Here is a 15,662-nt window from a genome sequence, read left to right as displayed (position 1 = left end):
TGTGTAGGGGCGTGTGTCAGGGGGAAAGTGCAGAGGCCTGGGGGCGGAGGAACGGGTGGGCACCTTGGAGTCCAGTTCACTTACGAAGATGGCAGCCATGGGGGTTGGCCACCTTCCTCCCTCACCACGTTGGGCATGGGGTGGGGGTCAGTGAAAGGGAGGGGCAGCATCCGCTCTAGATGGGAAAGATCCCCGAGTCCACTGGAGCAGAGAAGCCAGAGGCCAGCAAGGAGCCTGGTCAAGGAAAGGGGAAAGGTGAGGCCCTGGCGGGGGTGGGGGGAGGGTGGCAGAGGAGAGAAAGAAGGAAAGATGGGCGGAACACCAGGAAGCACAGGGGTGAAGGAGGGGAGGAGCCAGGCTCTAAGGACCTGGAGTCAGATCCTTAAAGCCAGGACGGGAGAGGAGGCTAGAGCAGCCCTAGGCCCGTCTTGCTCACAGGAACTGAGCCCTCCATGCCAGCCGCAGGTGGGTGACACTAGCCTGCCTCCTCCCTGTCCAGGCCCTGGCTGGGTGACACAGGTGCCCCTCTGCCTATCTGGCTCCCTCTGCCCCCCTGACAGGAGACGCCTGGCTGCATGGGGCATATCAAGGGGACCCATGCCAGCCTGGGCTCTCAGTGAGACAGGATGGGGTGTCTGGCAGGTGGGGAAGAAAGGTGACTGAGGACTGATCTGTGATGGTGTGATGATGTGAATGCCCGTGGTTCTGTGTGTTAGGGACCACCTGGTAGGCAGTGTGGTTCTAACCCCTGGGGAGGCTGATTCCAGTCCAGCTTGGAGCTCTTGGGTCTGAATTCCCAAAACAGTGCCCATTCCGCCCCATGGCCCTGCCTAGGGGTCTTGCAGGAGCCGTAGGACTCTCAGAGAAGCCATGGAAATCACAGCTCCCGAGAAACCCAACATCACTGAGAGTGACACCAAGAGCCTGGCTGCTGGCCTCTGTGGATAGAGACTGCATCCAGACCAGCCAGTAATACACAGGGAGGAGCCATAGCAGCCCAGTTGACAGAAGGGCACATGGTGGCCAGGCCAGTTATCCTGGAATCCAGGGGCACCCGCAACTAGATGGGCCCGAGTTTTCAGGCCCCTGGATGCTGATGGGGAAGGGTGGTCCACACCCTGGACTGAACCTACCTGGGAGAGAACTGGGACTAGGCCTGCACTGATAGGTGTTGAAGGTGTCCGCGGCTGAGGCTGTGGCGGGGGTGTGAGGGGGAGCCTACAGGGGCACCATCCGAGCCAACCCTGGTCTCCCTGAGTTTCTCTCAGGGTTGTGCAAAACTGTTTCATGTTTTAAAAGGGCACTAGTGAGAGCAACAGCGGGTAGACAGCAGCTGGAACTGGAGTGGACACTCAGTACCGACGTGCGTCCAGATCACCTGGAACTGCTGACAGGCAGATTCTGACCAGGTGCTCCGGCCAGGCCAAGGTTCTGTCATGCTCAGGGATGCTGGCCACGAGCAAGAAGTGGGACGCTGGGGGTCTCTCAGGGTCATCATGCACTCACATTCCACTTTCAGAAGAAGAATGATCATCCCCTCCCTGTCCCAGCTCTGTAGAGGGGTCTGACTCAGGGTAGGCTGGGTCTGCCTCAAATGCCACCATTACTAGTCACAAAATTTTGGAAAAGAGACATCACCCCTAGGGCCCCTTAGCTCATCTGTGAGTGGGGAAGGTCCAGTGTCTGTGAGGTGAGGGACTCACCACCCGGCACAGGGAACGCAAGTGACAAAACTATTCCATGACCATCAAGTCCCTCCGCATTTCACGCTGTCTGAGGCAGGCTGGAGGTGGGAAGGGCGCCGGGGTGGGAAACTGGGTTACACTCTGACTCTCCACTTCTCATATCCCCTTCCCTCCCTTTCGCCATCTTGCAGCCTGAGGATGATGATACCCAGCTCCCTGGGGATTCAAGGGCATATGTACAGCCCAGGGTCTTAAATGACAGCTACGTTCAAAGTTGTCATTGATTCTTCCTGGATCAGAAGAACAAATCTTTCCCCATTCCATGACGCTCCCTGCTCCTCCCATATACAAATCCGTCGTGTCTGGCCAGATCCGAACCACCTGGCTGCCCGTAGACACTAACAGAATCACGTCTGAGGTCTTTGCTCTTCCTCATGAACAAGATCCTACACACGCCATGTTGGGAAGGGCCATGCTCCACTAGCAGAAGCAGTGTCCTCTCTCTCTGCAGAGGAGGTGAGCCCCTGAGCTATACAACTATTGATGTCTTTTGAAAAGTCCAACCTCCTACCATCTACCGCTGTCAACAATGTCGTTGTCACTTATTAACAATCCTAATTTCCACCTGGTGGGCCCAATGCACCAGATTGGTCTCACCTCTGTGCCTCAATTTCTCTTGTGTAAACTGGCCTCAGAGTAGGAGGCCGTCTGTAAAAGAGGCTGGTGCTTGGGTTTGAACTACCACCTCTGCCCCTTCTAGCTGTGTGATCTTGGGCATGGGCCTTGCCCCTCTGTGCCTAGGTTCCCCCACCTGTCACACTGGAGGTGACTGTGCCTCTCTTGCAGGGTCCCCAAAAGGAATTGGTGGAGGAGTCTTAGCACAGGGCCTGGCTTACAGTAAGCTGTCAGTACACGTTAGTTGCTGCCATCGCTGCCTCCAGCTCTGCACTGAGGGTTCGAGGCACGAGGAGGGTGAAGCTCCTGCACCTCCCCAGGGCTCCCTCCCCCGTGGAGCTGGGGCTGGTGCGGCTTTTGGGTCTTGTTCCAGTGTTTGGAATAGTTACAGAGCTCTGGGTCTAAGCTCAGCTGTGGGTTGAGGCAGGTTGTGGTTCTGAGGTTGCTGCTGTGCTGTCCTCAGAGCCACCTTGCTCTCTTCCTGTGTGGCCTTCCACTAGGACCCCAGATACTACCAGATACCAGAACCCCCACCCCTTTCTCACTCTTAGCCGCCCTCTGGGGGCCCACCAGTCTCCCACGATGGCCTCCTGTCTGGCCCTGACTGCAGGGTCTTTGCCAGCCCATCTCCCAGGTCTGCACAGCCCCTCTGCCTCTGCCTGCCATGACAACAGTCGCAAGTGGGTTTCCAGGCAACAAGGGGCATCTTGCCACTCTTCTTACTCTCCTGCCACCCTCTGTCTGGCAAAGCCATCCCTGCCTCAGGGACCAGGAAGGGAAGAGAAAGGTGGAAGGGAGGAGAAAGGTGGAAGGTCCATCCCTAAACTCAGAGATGATGGCGTTTCCTGCAGCTGCCAGAGAGGAAATAAGATGTGCTCCCTCCCCCACCAAGGTGACGGACCTGAGTGCTATTATGACACCAAGGGGACCTGTTGTCTGCACCCTGACCTGGAGATGGGACAAGTGAGGCCCTCCGTCTCCTGGATCAGAGACCCAGGCCTATAACTGCCGTTTGTTGTAAGGACCATGTCCCATGTCCTCTAGGACAGGCCCAACTCTCTCCTGCCCCTGGCCAAAGGTGCAGCTCGCCCCCATCACATAGGGAAACCCAGCCCTGCTCCTGGTCTGCCACCTGACACACTGTGGTTCACTCCTGTCCCAGCCAGTAGAGGACAGGCTGCCACGTGGTGGCTTCGTGCAAGGCTGACCCTAGGGCATGGAGAGTGATTGGCAGTTTCAACCAGACCCTGGCCCTGGAGAACTAGAGTGTGCTCTGAACCTGGTACTCAGGAACCAGCCTGCCCAAATAAGGAACTCTTCCTGCTCTTGGCAAGAGGGACACAGGCCCAGACCAGGGAGGTTTACTATTAGAGGAGGAGGATAGAGGACAGGAGGGAGACAGAGTCCCTGGCAAAGGAAGCAAGGGGAGGAGAGTTGAAGGAGTGATGGGGCAAAAAGAGAGCCAGCGAGAGGAAGAGAGAAGAGAAAATAGCAGGGTGAAAACTCAGCTGACTCTGAGCCATGTGGAGGTGAGACCGATGGTGAGGCAGGTAGAAGGAGAGGAGGGACAGTGGCCCTAAGCACCTGAGCACAGCCCCTGGGACCCAGGAGCAAGAACTTCTCAAAAGAAGCTGGCAAACTAGATCTTCACACGAACTCGCTATTTTTTTAAAAAGATGTTGGCCATGAATTGAGCATTTTGAAAGCACTAGGGGAAAAATGGCACCTGTGGTCCACAGGCTCCTGAGGAAGCAGTGGGGCAGACAGGCTGGTGGGAAGGCCACAGTGGAGAGGGAGAGGGGGAGGAGGCAGGTCTCCCAGCTGAGGAGGGAGGCACTGGGGCTGTAAGGAGGGATGGGTGTGGAGGAGAGGGCTGCCAGCAGCAGGCAGGCCAGGTGACCAGCATGGGGAGGAGGGGACCCAGGAGGTGAGGACCTAGCAGGACACTGGAGTGGGGGCTCTAGAAGAGGTCTAGGATCTCAGGAGGAGGCACCCCTGCCTGCAGATCTGCTGCTCCATGTGGGCCCGATAGTACTGGCGCCTGTGCAGCCCAGGCTCTGCCTTCAAGCTGAGCCTCATCAGTGGCCCTCTGATACTGAGTTCTTACTCCCACCTTCCCCTAGGACAGTGGGGAGGTCTTGGGGAGCCCTCAGATGCTGGAAGCCTTCTCCTGTCTCTGGTGGGATTAGGGTGAGCACTGGGACTCACTGAGCGTCCCCCCAGGCTGTGCTCCGGGTGTGGTCACGGTGTGCGGTTCTGCAAAGGCACTAATAGCATGTGAGGCCACCTCCATGCCTCTCATTTGTGTCTGTGAGGCCACCAGAGGATGGTGTCCATGTGCAACGCCTCTGCCTTTGTCTTTTCCTTCAGGTCTGTGTAGGAGGGAATGTGTGTCGCCCTGTGTGCACAAGATTCCCGGCCTGGGACTGCTGCCCTTCTCCCCTGGCCTGGCTAACTCTGGCCACCACAGTCTCATTTGTCACGGGGTCTCTGTGATTCCACTGATTTCACATCTGGGCCTCAGGCTGCTGTGAATGGCTATGTGCATGTGCACGTGGGCATCTGCCTATACACACCTCTGTCTTTCTCACATACTCCTGTCCTCAGCCCTGGCTGGTGTGGGGTCCCCTCTTGCTCTGGTGGGGCATGCTCTCTGGCTCCTCACAGCATGGTGGTCTGCACCAGTCTCCCTGAGTCTGTGGCTCCCCGTGGCTCTGCTTGCTCTCTGTGTGGGAATGGTGGTGTTCCTGTGTCTCCCTGACTCTCCCTTTCTTTTGGAAATTAAGTGAATAACTGTGTATGTCTGACTCCATGGTGATGCACCTAGTCTATGTCTGTGCGGGAGGCTGGCCCTTCTCCCTCCCAACCTGAGCGTCTCTCCCACCTCTGGGCCTTCACTCCCTTCCTCCTTTCTGCGTGTGCATTTCAACAGTGAGGTGATTGGGATGAGAGAAGACCCAGGAAAGAGCAGGCGGAGGGTGGGACAGGGAAGAGGAAGCTGAGACTTGCAGGTTAGAAGAATGCAGGAGACTGGAGATGCTACAGGAAGAGGAGGCACAGATCCTAGCCATGGTCCTGGGGGCAGTTTTAAGGGGGGAGAGGATGCTGCCGGCTGCCTGGACCAGGAGGGAAGCCTACTCTGGCTACTCCCAGCTGCCACTGGAGCCGGAGTTCCTGTCTGGCGGCTGCGCGGCCGGGACTCGGGATGTGAGGCGCATAGCAATGGGGCGCTGCGGAGGGAGGTGCCGACTGCAGCTCCCAGCTGGGGAGGGGCGGAGGGGGCGAGGGGCAGCCCCAAGGCGGCTTCTCCTCCCCCCAGATGGGCTCTCCCCGGGGAATTCCCCACCCCAGAGAAAGTGGCCAGGCTGTAGGCGCAGGGCAGGCGGGAGAGCAGAGGTGGGAGTGCCAGGAGAGGCCGGGGAGAGGAGGGCAGAGGGCAGCGGGCCAGGGGTACCTCAGGCATGGGGGTTTGGAGCCCTGGAGAGAGACTGGTGTGTCCTCTGGACTGAGAGGAGGAGGCCACAGAAGCCGCTGCGATAAGCTGGGAGGAACCCTAGACAGAGCCTGGGCCTCAGGGCCCTGGGATTGATGGGGAGTTGGAAGATGAGGAACTAGGAGGTTCCAGAGAGGAGCATCCCAGGATCTGTGGTGGGGGCCCAGGATTGGGGGACGTTGTAGGGTGTGGAGGCAAACATAGAGGGGTCTCTGAGTGAAGGAGGTTCACAGAAGGAGGCCTCAGAAAGAGCTGGGTCTGAGAAGAAAGAGGCTGGGGTGTTCTGCAGAAGGCAGGAGGCTGGGGTCTTGGGCAGAGGGGGGCGGCTAGGAGATGGCTAAGGTGCATCACCTCCGGAGGAGGTCAAAGGACAGGAGGCCGGTGGAGAGGGTGGAGATGGGGTGAGAGGATCTTGAGGGATGGGGTGAGAGGATCTTGAGGGGAAGGGCCTAGAAGAACAGGTGTGAGGGTGGGGAGACTGGGGAGAAGGCAGTGAATGGGGGACAGGGAGGTCCCCCAAGAGGAGAGGGCCAAGGAAGGTGGGAGAGAGGCAGTGGTCCCAGAGAGACACGTGTGGAGGATAGAGGCCTGAGGCAGAATGGGGTCAAGAAAGGGGGGTCCTGGGAAGAGGGAGGGGCAGGGGCTCCACTGTCCACCAGGAGGGGTTGGGTGACCCCGGAGGGAGAAGGGCTGAAGCCTGGGGAGGGGATTGTCTCACTCCCAGTCACCCCCTCCGTCTTTCCCATTTTCACTTCCCAAACTCCCCGGTTCTCTCTGGTTGCTACGGCAACCGCTCCTGCCAGGCGCGGTCACCAAGGAAACCCCGTGCCCGCCTCTCCCCCCTCCCCATCACTGGCATGCCCCCCCAAGCAGCCGCGGTGTGGAGGGTGGGAGGGGCAACGGGGGGGGGAGAAAGACCCGGACTCCTGCCCGAGAAAGGGGGGGCCCAGACCCACGCCCGGCGAGCACCCCCACCCTAAGCCCACATCCTCCACCACGGCCGGGTGCGCAGTGACCGCGGGACATACCCCCCAGCCGTCCCTGGGCAATAGTGGCCCCCCAACTCAGAACTCGCGGCCCAAGGACCCCCACCCGACAGTCTTCCCCTCCAGCTTCGGCTTCCACCAGGCCCCGCCCACTGTCCTCTGCGGTCCCCCCATCCCAGAGGAGGCCTAAGACCACGGTCCCCCATTAGAGAATGCCCCCACCCCCGTCCCCAACCAGTGCCCCTCGGAGGCTACTCACAGCGAGGAAAGGGGCTCCTTCCGAGAGGCAGCATGCCATGCCCGTGGGGGGGACCCCCCCAGTGGGGCTCAGGATCGGGGTGCGAGGCCGCTGCGGGAGGCGCGGGGGGCGGGGCTGCGGCCGGGCCGGGGTCGCGCCCCCTCCCCGGCTCCTGCGTGGGGAGGGGGCTTCCGCAGCTGCCGCGGGCTTCGGGCCTCTCCGCCGCCTCGCCGCCCTCCTCGCCCGGCCCGTGCCCTCGCCCGCCGGCCCGCCGCGCGGCTTCCTTCTCGCCTTCCTTCCCTTCCTTCTTTCTTCCCTTGCTTCCTTCCTTGCAGCCTTCCTTCCTTCCTCCTTCCCTCCTCGGCCCGCGGGCGCCGCTCTCCCCCCACCCACCCCCCCCAGGCCCCGGCCCCGGCCCCGGCCCCCGCCTCGGACGGTGCGGCAGCGACCGAGAGCAGCCGAGAGCGGCGGAGACGGGAGCGGAATACTGATGATGGTGGGGAGCGGGAGGGCGGGCGGGAGGGAGGGAGCGAGGCGCCCGGGAACGAGAGGAGGGGGAGAGGAGGGAGGGCAGAGAGGAGGGAGGGAGAGGGAAGAGGGGAAGGAAGGGGGAGGGGGAGGGAGGGAGAGGACGGCGAGGGAGAGGAGGAGGACTGGGAGAAGGGGAGAGAGGGGTGCAGGACAAGGGGCAGGAAGGGGAGCGGGGGGGGGGGGTGGAGAAGGAAGGAGAGAAGGGAGAGAGGAGGTGGAGGAAAGAGGGGAGGAGGGAGAAGGGGAGAGAAGAGGGAGAGAAAGAAAGAGAAGAGGAGAGAGGCCGGAAGAGATGGAGAGAAAGGAGGGAGGGAAGCAGGTGGAGAAGGAAGTCAGGAAGCCGGGAAGCCTGGGCTCCCGATCACCTTCCTAAACCTCCGAGGGATGAGGGATGAACGGGGCAATGAAGGAGGGGAGGGCGGATGGTGTAGAAGTGGGTCAAAGAGGGGAGGGGGCAGGGCCAGGAGGAAAGGAGAGAGCAGTGGTTGGGGCAGTGGTCAGGACCAGGCCAGGGCTGGGAAGGAGGAGGAAAGGAGGGAGAGGAAGAGAGAGGAGAGGCCGGGAAGGATGGGGGAAAGGAAGGAGGCAAAGCTCCAGGGGGAATTGGTTTGGGGGGCAGGCTTGGGTGCAGGGGGCAGGTGGAGGAAAAAGGATGGGGCTGGGGTAAGTGCTGTCGCAGAGAGCCAGAGGGAAGCTGGCAGGACAAAGAGGGTAGGAAGGAACCAAGCTGGAGAGAGATGAGAGGAAGGAAAGTAGAAGGCAGGACCAGTGGGGTGGTGGTAGGACCTTGGGTGGGAGGACAGCTGGGAGCTAGAGCAGTGGAGGCCCAGGACAGGAAGGAGGGCCTGGGGAGTGGACAGCAGGGGGCAGGGGCAGGGGCAGGGCATTTCTTGAATCCTACTGTGCCCGCTTTGCCCAACTGTAGCAGGAGGATGGAGAACGGTGCTCCAGCCCTGGACCCTGAGGCTGTCAGGAGCAAGGGTGGGAATGAAGTCCAGAGTCCTTGGCTCTGCAGCCCTAAGGGAGATGGAGAAGAGCTGGGGCCCTGGCACAGATCTGTCAGGTGGCAGCACCTGGAGGATCAGGGGCATGGCCTCCAGCTTCCCCTGCCCACTCTCTCACCTCCCTGGGTGCTAACAGCAGGGCAGCAGGACACTTAGAGGTGTGAACCTGGTGCCACACCTCAGAGCTAGAGGGGAGGAGGGAGAAGGCAGAGGTGACACCTTCTTCTCTCATTTACTCCCCCTGATCCCTGCACCCCCTCCCACCAGAAGCTGGGGCACCAAGGAAGGGGGGGCATCAGGAATTAGGGGCAAAGAAAGCCAGAAGGGGGCCAAGAGGGGGTAGCTTCTGTCTAGGCAAGACACTAAATATCTTCCAGATGTTAAAATTAGGGCAGAAACTTTGCCTCTTCCTTGTCCCCCCTCCCCAAAAAAGCCTGGCTACTAACCTAAGACACAGAGGAAATAAAAGATGAAGCTTCCTTATTCTTAGTGCTGGGATCCTAGAGAGACTGACCCTCCATCTTCACCCTTCTCCCAAGAGCCCAGGGAGGGAAGGTGGCCCCACTGCCAGCAGACAGCAGGAGCAAAGTGCAGCCTTCTGGGGGAAAGGCGGCTGGGAGGCTGGAAGGAAACTGGGCCAAGCAGACGTGTGTGGTAAGCCCGAGCCCAAGCCAGGGAGAAGCGAGGTCACCTATGGGTGCTTAAGTAGCAGTTGTGCTGGTGCTGGTGGTGGGGACCTGAGACTTGAAGGTGACAGAAAGAGAGAAACCAGGGAAAGGAGGGACAGGCCAGGGCCAGAAAGCAGCAGGTGGGGCTATGGGCCTCTGGGTTCCTTCTGCACCTGGGCAGCGCTAAAATCGGGTTTACAAGACTGGATGAGGGAATGTGTGTGTGCAACCCAGGCCTCCCCCCATCGCAGGCCCTGGATCAATGGTGACATTGATGACAATGGTGACAGAACAGAGATGGCCAAGCAGCCAGTGGGTGCTTCCTGCCACCTGCTCTGGGCCAGGTGTGGGGTTGAGCATCTCTCAAGTAGGCATGGATTCTTTACATTATGGATCAACTGCTAGGATGTGGGCACTGGGCCAGGTCAAAGCAGGGTTTTGGATGCCCCTGTTGTCCGGTCTTAACTCTTTCATTGCAAAAGGGTCCCAGGCCAAAGGCCAGAGCTCTTGAGAAGTAGGGAAGTGGGCCAGTGAGCCCTTGTGGTCCACGGGTCTGAATCTTAGCTCACAAGGTGACTGTCTATTCTACTGAAGGAGGACAATTTGCCACTGTTGGGGAATCTGCTCAAGGACAGGAAGCAGCAAATCCCTGCCCCTGTTGAGCTTGTCTTTGAGGCGAGAAGATAACTCAAGGAACAACTTCAGAGATGTATGAGCTATGCAAAAAATAATAGGGAAGACACCTGGATGAGGTGGCACTGCACCAAGGCCTGAATGACAAGGAGGTGGTGTGCAGAGTGCCCAAGGGTCAGCACTCCAGACAGAGCACTGAGATGGCTGCAAGTAGGTCTTTTTGAGGGCAGAAAATAAGACAAGTGTGGTAGAAGAACACCCAGAAACAGGGGGAGGAGGAAAGATGGGGATGGAGCCCAGGGTTAGCCCATCCTGTGTCCTGATTTCACCTGAAGGCCCAACCCTAATCTCCAGCTGGGGCCTCCTTGCTGGGTGACCTGAACCAGATCCCATTTTTCAACATGGGTTGGAGCCTGTGATGTACCACAAACCACATTAGATAGGAGATAGAAGCAGTGTCCCTCCACAGTAACGAAGGCTCAAAGATGTTCTCACTATTTCAAAAAACCACCTGGAAATTGCACATTTACTTTGGGATGGGGTTTCTCTGCTTAAGGCTATTTAAAAAAAAAATCCACTCAGCGTACTCACTGCTTGCTGAACCCTAACCAGGGTGATCTATAGTTATTATAACTGTGATAAATAAAATTTGGGAAAATGGGGTTCAGATATAGTGTAATACCAGTGACTCCAGAGGCTGATGCAGGAGAATCACAAGTTTGAGGCCAGCATTAAAAAAAATAAAAAGGCTGGAGATACAGCTCAGAGGTACCAAAATAAAAAAATAAACAAATTGGGAAAATAAATGAACTTTTCACTTAATGTAGTTCAGTTTGCTCAGAAAAAAGTCTCTGGGGACTCATGGGAATAATGGCCAGCAGAATCACCACCCATGTGGTGCTCATGTATTATGTTTGATACACTTACTCTGCACAGCTACCACATACCTTCATCTTAGCTAGGAAGTAAACAAGATTATCACTGAAGGCACAAAATTTTAGAAAGGTGGGTGACACTGCAGTCACTAAGCAAGGCCTAGTCCTTACTCCCTGTTCTGACCTTTATTCTGTGTGGTCTGCATGTGTCCCCCGCAAAATCACATGTTGAAATTTAATCACCAATGCAATAGTATTGAAAGGAGGGGACTTCAGAGGTGAGAAGTCACAGGGAAGAGCCCTCATGCATGGGGTTACTGACTTTATAGTGCTGTTAGTTGGTGCCTTCTGCCAAGTGAGCACACAGCAAAAAGGCACCGCCTTTCAGGAATAGATACTCACCAGAGGCCGAATCTCTGTGCTTTGATCTTGGTCTTCCAGCTTCCAGACTGTAAGAAAGAAATTTCCATTGTTTATTAAAAAACAAACAAACAAAAACAGTTTTATTATAGTAGCCTGAACAAACTAAGACAATCCTCTAATCCAAACCCTAACCCCAAACATTAAGAGACATGGGCGATAGCTGACCGAGTTGTAGGCTTTGTTTTTATAGCCTGCATCCCACAAGACCATCATTGTGTCAGTATTGCAGACTATTTCCTGAAGGTGGGGTGACGTGTTACACAGCAGTGGGTAACTGCAGCAGTCAGTAGAGCCCTGGCAGGCATGGGAGCTACCTAGTAGGTGGGATGGGCTCAAACCATCTGCTCTCCTCAGAGGTTGAAAGCAGGGCTGATGTGAGCACGTGTACTGCCCTGTTCTTGGCTTCCAGATGTTATTCCCCACAACAGTGAGACAGGCTCATAAAGGTGGCTGCTTGCAGGTTTAGAATGGGGCTAGTACAAAGTATGCATGGGACAACTTTTGTGCCAAAAAGGCAAAGAAGCGCTCCAAAATAAATAGAGTCACATCAAAAGGATGCAGGAACCAGGTTGAAGGGGCTCCTGCTGGCAAAAGTTGGGACAATATGAGAATCAAAAAGAATGACTAAGCTGAATGCAGTGGCGCACGCCTGTAATTCCAAGGCTCAGGAGGCTGAGACAGGCGGATCAAGAGTTCAAAGCCAGCCTCAGCGATGGCGAGGTGCTAAGCAACTCAGTGAGACCCTGTCTCTAAATAAAATACAAAATAGGGCTGAGGATGTGGCTCAGTGATCGAGTGCCCCTGAGTTCAATCCCTGGTACTAAAAAAAAGGGGGGGGGGATGACTATAATGAATGGTAATGTGTGTGTAACAAGTGTGTGTATGTATGTTATGTATGCACCCCATATAGATATGATAGAGTGACAGATTGACACCAGTTGGAACTCCCCAATTCATTCCTGCAAGAATCACCAGGTTATTCTCCTGATCTTGCCCTATAGATTGAGCCCAAGTTATAAGGGAAAAAATATACTTTAATGGAAGGATGGAGGGTTGTCACTTCAAGTGTTGAAACTTGGCCTCAGAACAACGGGCCAACTCACCATTCTGTGCCTTCTGATGTGATGCAATATAAGGCACACAGCATCACTTGCAAAAATCTTCTTGCCAATAATGTTTCATTAGGATTAAGCATCAAGACCCGTAGTCCCTCATCTGTGTGCCAAGGCACCTCAGGGAATTTTAGCAGAGCCAACGATGAGTCCAGCAGTGCTGGGATGGGAGTGTTAGAGCTGTTACTGAACACTGGAGTAGGCACAAACAGTTGAGAATAGTTCTTCCTTCTTTCTTCTTAGAAAGGCGGTACTTGCTGGCTCCAGTGCTTTACAGGTCACAAGGTATTTAATGTTTTCAATGGAGTCATGAGGCCTGCTACCTATCCCACCCCACGTGACCTACTAGCTCAGGGTAGTCACAGTTTCAACATTCGGTTTTGCGACATTTCTGGGATGATATTATTTTTGTGCAGCTGAGGCTTTTGGCAGTTCTGTGATTAAAAAGCAAGCACTTCCTGTTTGTGGAACGGGAAATGAGCATGGTGAGGTCTGATCTGATTCTGAAGCCTGAAGGTCACCCACATGTGCAGACACCATTAGTAAGAAATCAGTATCATTTAAGAATGAAATAAAATATTTTTCTTTCAACTTATATGCATTACTTTTTCAACTGGTGCTGTTGTAGGATGCGACTGTATCTTAATTTGTAAGGATCCCCCTGCCTGATAAGTTGGAACCATTTAGTTTTTTTTTTTTTTTTTTTTTTGGCTTAGGGACACTATGAAGAAATTACCAGGACACCAAAGGCACTGTGAATTAAGAACATCTCTGCACCAAAGCTAATTTTCATCTTACAGGAAATAGGATAGAGGAACAAGTTAAAAGACACTATGAAGAAACAACCAGGCAAACCAGAAGGCGGGACATTCTTGAAGAACAACCACCAGCCTAGTCTCTTCAAAAAGAATCAAGAGGGAGAAAAAAAGTTTGGAGTGGATATTTATTAAGAGAGACTAAGCAGATAACAGCTGTTGGGAGTCGCCCTGGCTCCAAAGATGGCGCCCACCGTGCTTCTCTTCCTATACTAACTTCCCCATGCGGGGAGTCAGTGGTGGGAAGAGCCGCCCAATGGTGAGCCCTGCTGACCCTTATGATCCTTACCCACCAATCAGAAAGCGCCCCATGCCAATACCCTGCTCTGTTGAACCGCCCCCCTGCTCTATAAATGTGCAAAGCTGTTCCTCAATAAACAGGTATTTCTCAGTCGATGAGTCTTGTCCAGTAGTTCTTTCAGCAGCTGCCTGCGATTATGAACTTTTCTTGAATTTTTAAAAATATTTTAAAATATCTTTATTTTGTTTTATTTATTTTTGTGTGATGCTGAGGATCGAACCCAGTGCCTCGCATGTGTGAGGCAAGTGCTGTGCCACTGAACCACAACCCCAGACCTTGCTTGAATTTTTAAGAGCCCTTCAATATAGTTCTGGATGATCAGGACAATGTAAATTGGACTTTCTTGGAAGGCTTGGGGAATTAATGTGCTTAGCTGTGGCATGATATGGCATTGTAGCTATGCAGGAGACTATTCCTGGAAGATTCCTGATGAAGCATTTACATCTGCAACTTACTTTCAAGTAATTCAGCATTTGGAATAGTAACAATGATTGAATTTCAATGGTGGGTGTATGGATGCTCATTAAATTTTTTCAACTGTCTATACATTTGACACCTTCCATAAATATTTGAGGGGGATTCAGCTGAGAGAAGTAACATTTAGGGCAGGTTGTCACCTGCAATTCTCCCTGCCCCCTCCTGTATACCCTCTCCCTCTCTCCATCAGCATTTAAGATTGGCCTGGCATCTCACATCTTCAGGTAACCACGCCCTTCTCTGACACCTGTCCTCTTGTCTTCCCATGAAGCTTCTCCAAGACTCATGGCCTCCCCTTCCTCAGGTCCTGATCCTTCCTCAGATACCAGCTGGGGTTCTGGCCCCAACTCCTCACCCAGCTGCCCTGTCTAGACCACAATGACTCCCTACTGCCACCTCAGGGCTGCTTCTCCATCCTCACTCCATGGGTTCACTCTGCACCACTGATGCAGCTCCCCCTCCACCTATCCCTTGAGGGGCTCTGGTGGCTCTGACCCCCTCCTCCCCTTCCTTTCCCACATCATGCTGGGGCTTTGCCCAACTCCCCTTCTTTGCCTGGACCCTGAATGTGGGAGCAGAGACTCAGAGTCCAACCTCTCTTTGCACCCTGCTTTCTCTCTCTAGATGGTCACACCTAGTTCTGTGGCTTCAAACCCAGTCTGCTCCCCAGAGCGGTCTCCAGCCCTGACCTCTGCACTGAGCTCTGCCTGCACATGTACAGATGGCTCCTTGGCAGCCCCAATCCCCAAATGTAATATGGCCAGAGTGGACTCCCATCCGACTGCCACACACACCTGTTAACATCCGGTCTTCCTTCTCTTAGTAAACTGCACAAAACATCTGTTCAGCTGTTGAGGAAAAATGCAGAAGTTGCTTTCCTCCCTGTGTCTAATCTATCCTGCAGTCCTGTGGCCCTACCTCTAAATTGATTCATTTCAGACAGTTCCTGCCTCCCTTGCCTTTTGCTACCCGGTGCCAGAAGCCGCCCTCTCAAGGGCAGCTGGAGACTTCCTCCCTGGCCTTACTACTGCCGCTCTGGCCTCCCTACAATCCATTCTCCACACAGCAGCCAGTGAACGTGCAAGTCAACCTGATTCTGCTAGTGCCCATTTCACACACTCCCAGGGTGCCCGCCATGCATTCTAGTTAAAACCTCCACACTGCACCCTGGCCTCCCAGGCCCTGTGTTGTTGGGGCTGTGACACTTCGCTGACCTCATCGGCCCTCCACTCATGCTCCAGCTTCGCCTGCCACAGGGAGCCTATCCCACCAACAACCCTGCAAAGAAGATGCGATTTCCTCATCTTACAGAGGAGACCCAGTCCAGGGAGGTGAAGAGCTTGCCCAAGACACCCGGAGGGAAGTACTGGAGTTTGGATCACAGACCTGCCCCGTTTGACTCTGCCACACAGCATGGGACAAAAATGAATCAAGAGTGTTTTTCATTTCAAATGCCACACCTGGGAACTCCTGCACTGGCCCTGATAGTGACTGGCACCAGACCTCCCTCCTGCAGCAAACAACCATGAGGGCGGACAAAGTGCAGGCCACTGTGTTCAGACACTGAACGAGAGAAAGAGGACTGTGGTCCTTGAGAGGACAGAGATGGGGAGGGTGAACCCCATCTTTACCTGGGCTTCCTCCTGGGAGCACTGTCTCTGCCACAGAACCACCTTGCTGAGCATAGAAGGCAAGAGCAGAGTTGAGAGGCTGCTGAAGGGGCTGGACTCTGTGGGACAGGGACGT

General features: G+C 55.2%; 1 protein-coding gene across 1 annotated transcript in view; it reads right to left on the bottom strand.

The window, feature by feature from the left end:
* Positions 1-7,162, bottom strand: part of Lrrc4b (leucine rich repeat containing 4B) — a 32,834-nt gene extending 25,672 nt beyond the window's left edge. Inside the window, exon 1 of the mRNA XM_071604537.1 lies at positions 7,099-7,162. The gene's annotated coding sequence lies outside the window, so the exon portion shown is untranslated. The remainder of the gene's footprint in view (positions 1-7,098) is intronic.
* Positions 7,163-15,662: the final 8,500 nt, after the last annotated feature.

This window comes from Marmota flaviventris, chromosome 18 (assembly GCF_047511675.1).
Source record: "Marmota flaviventris isolate mMarFla1 chromosome 18, mMarFla1.hap1, whole genome shotgun sequence".
Taxonomy (NCBI): Eukaryota; Metazoa; Chordata; class Mammalia; order Rodentia; family Sciuridae; genus Marmota; species Marmota flaviventris.
Note: the sequence above shows the minus strand (reverse complement) of the source record. Positions and strands in the feature narration are given on the sequence as shown.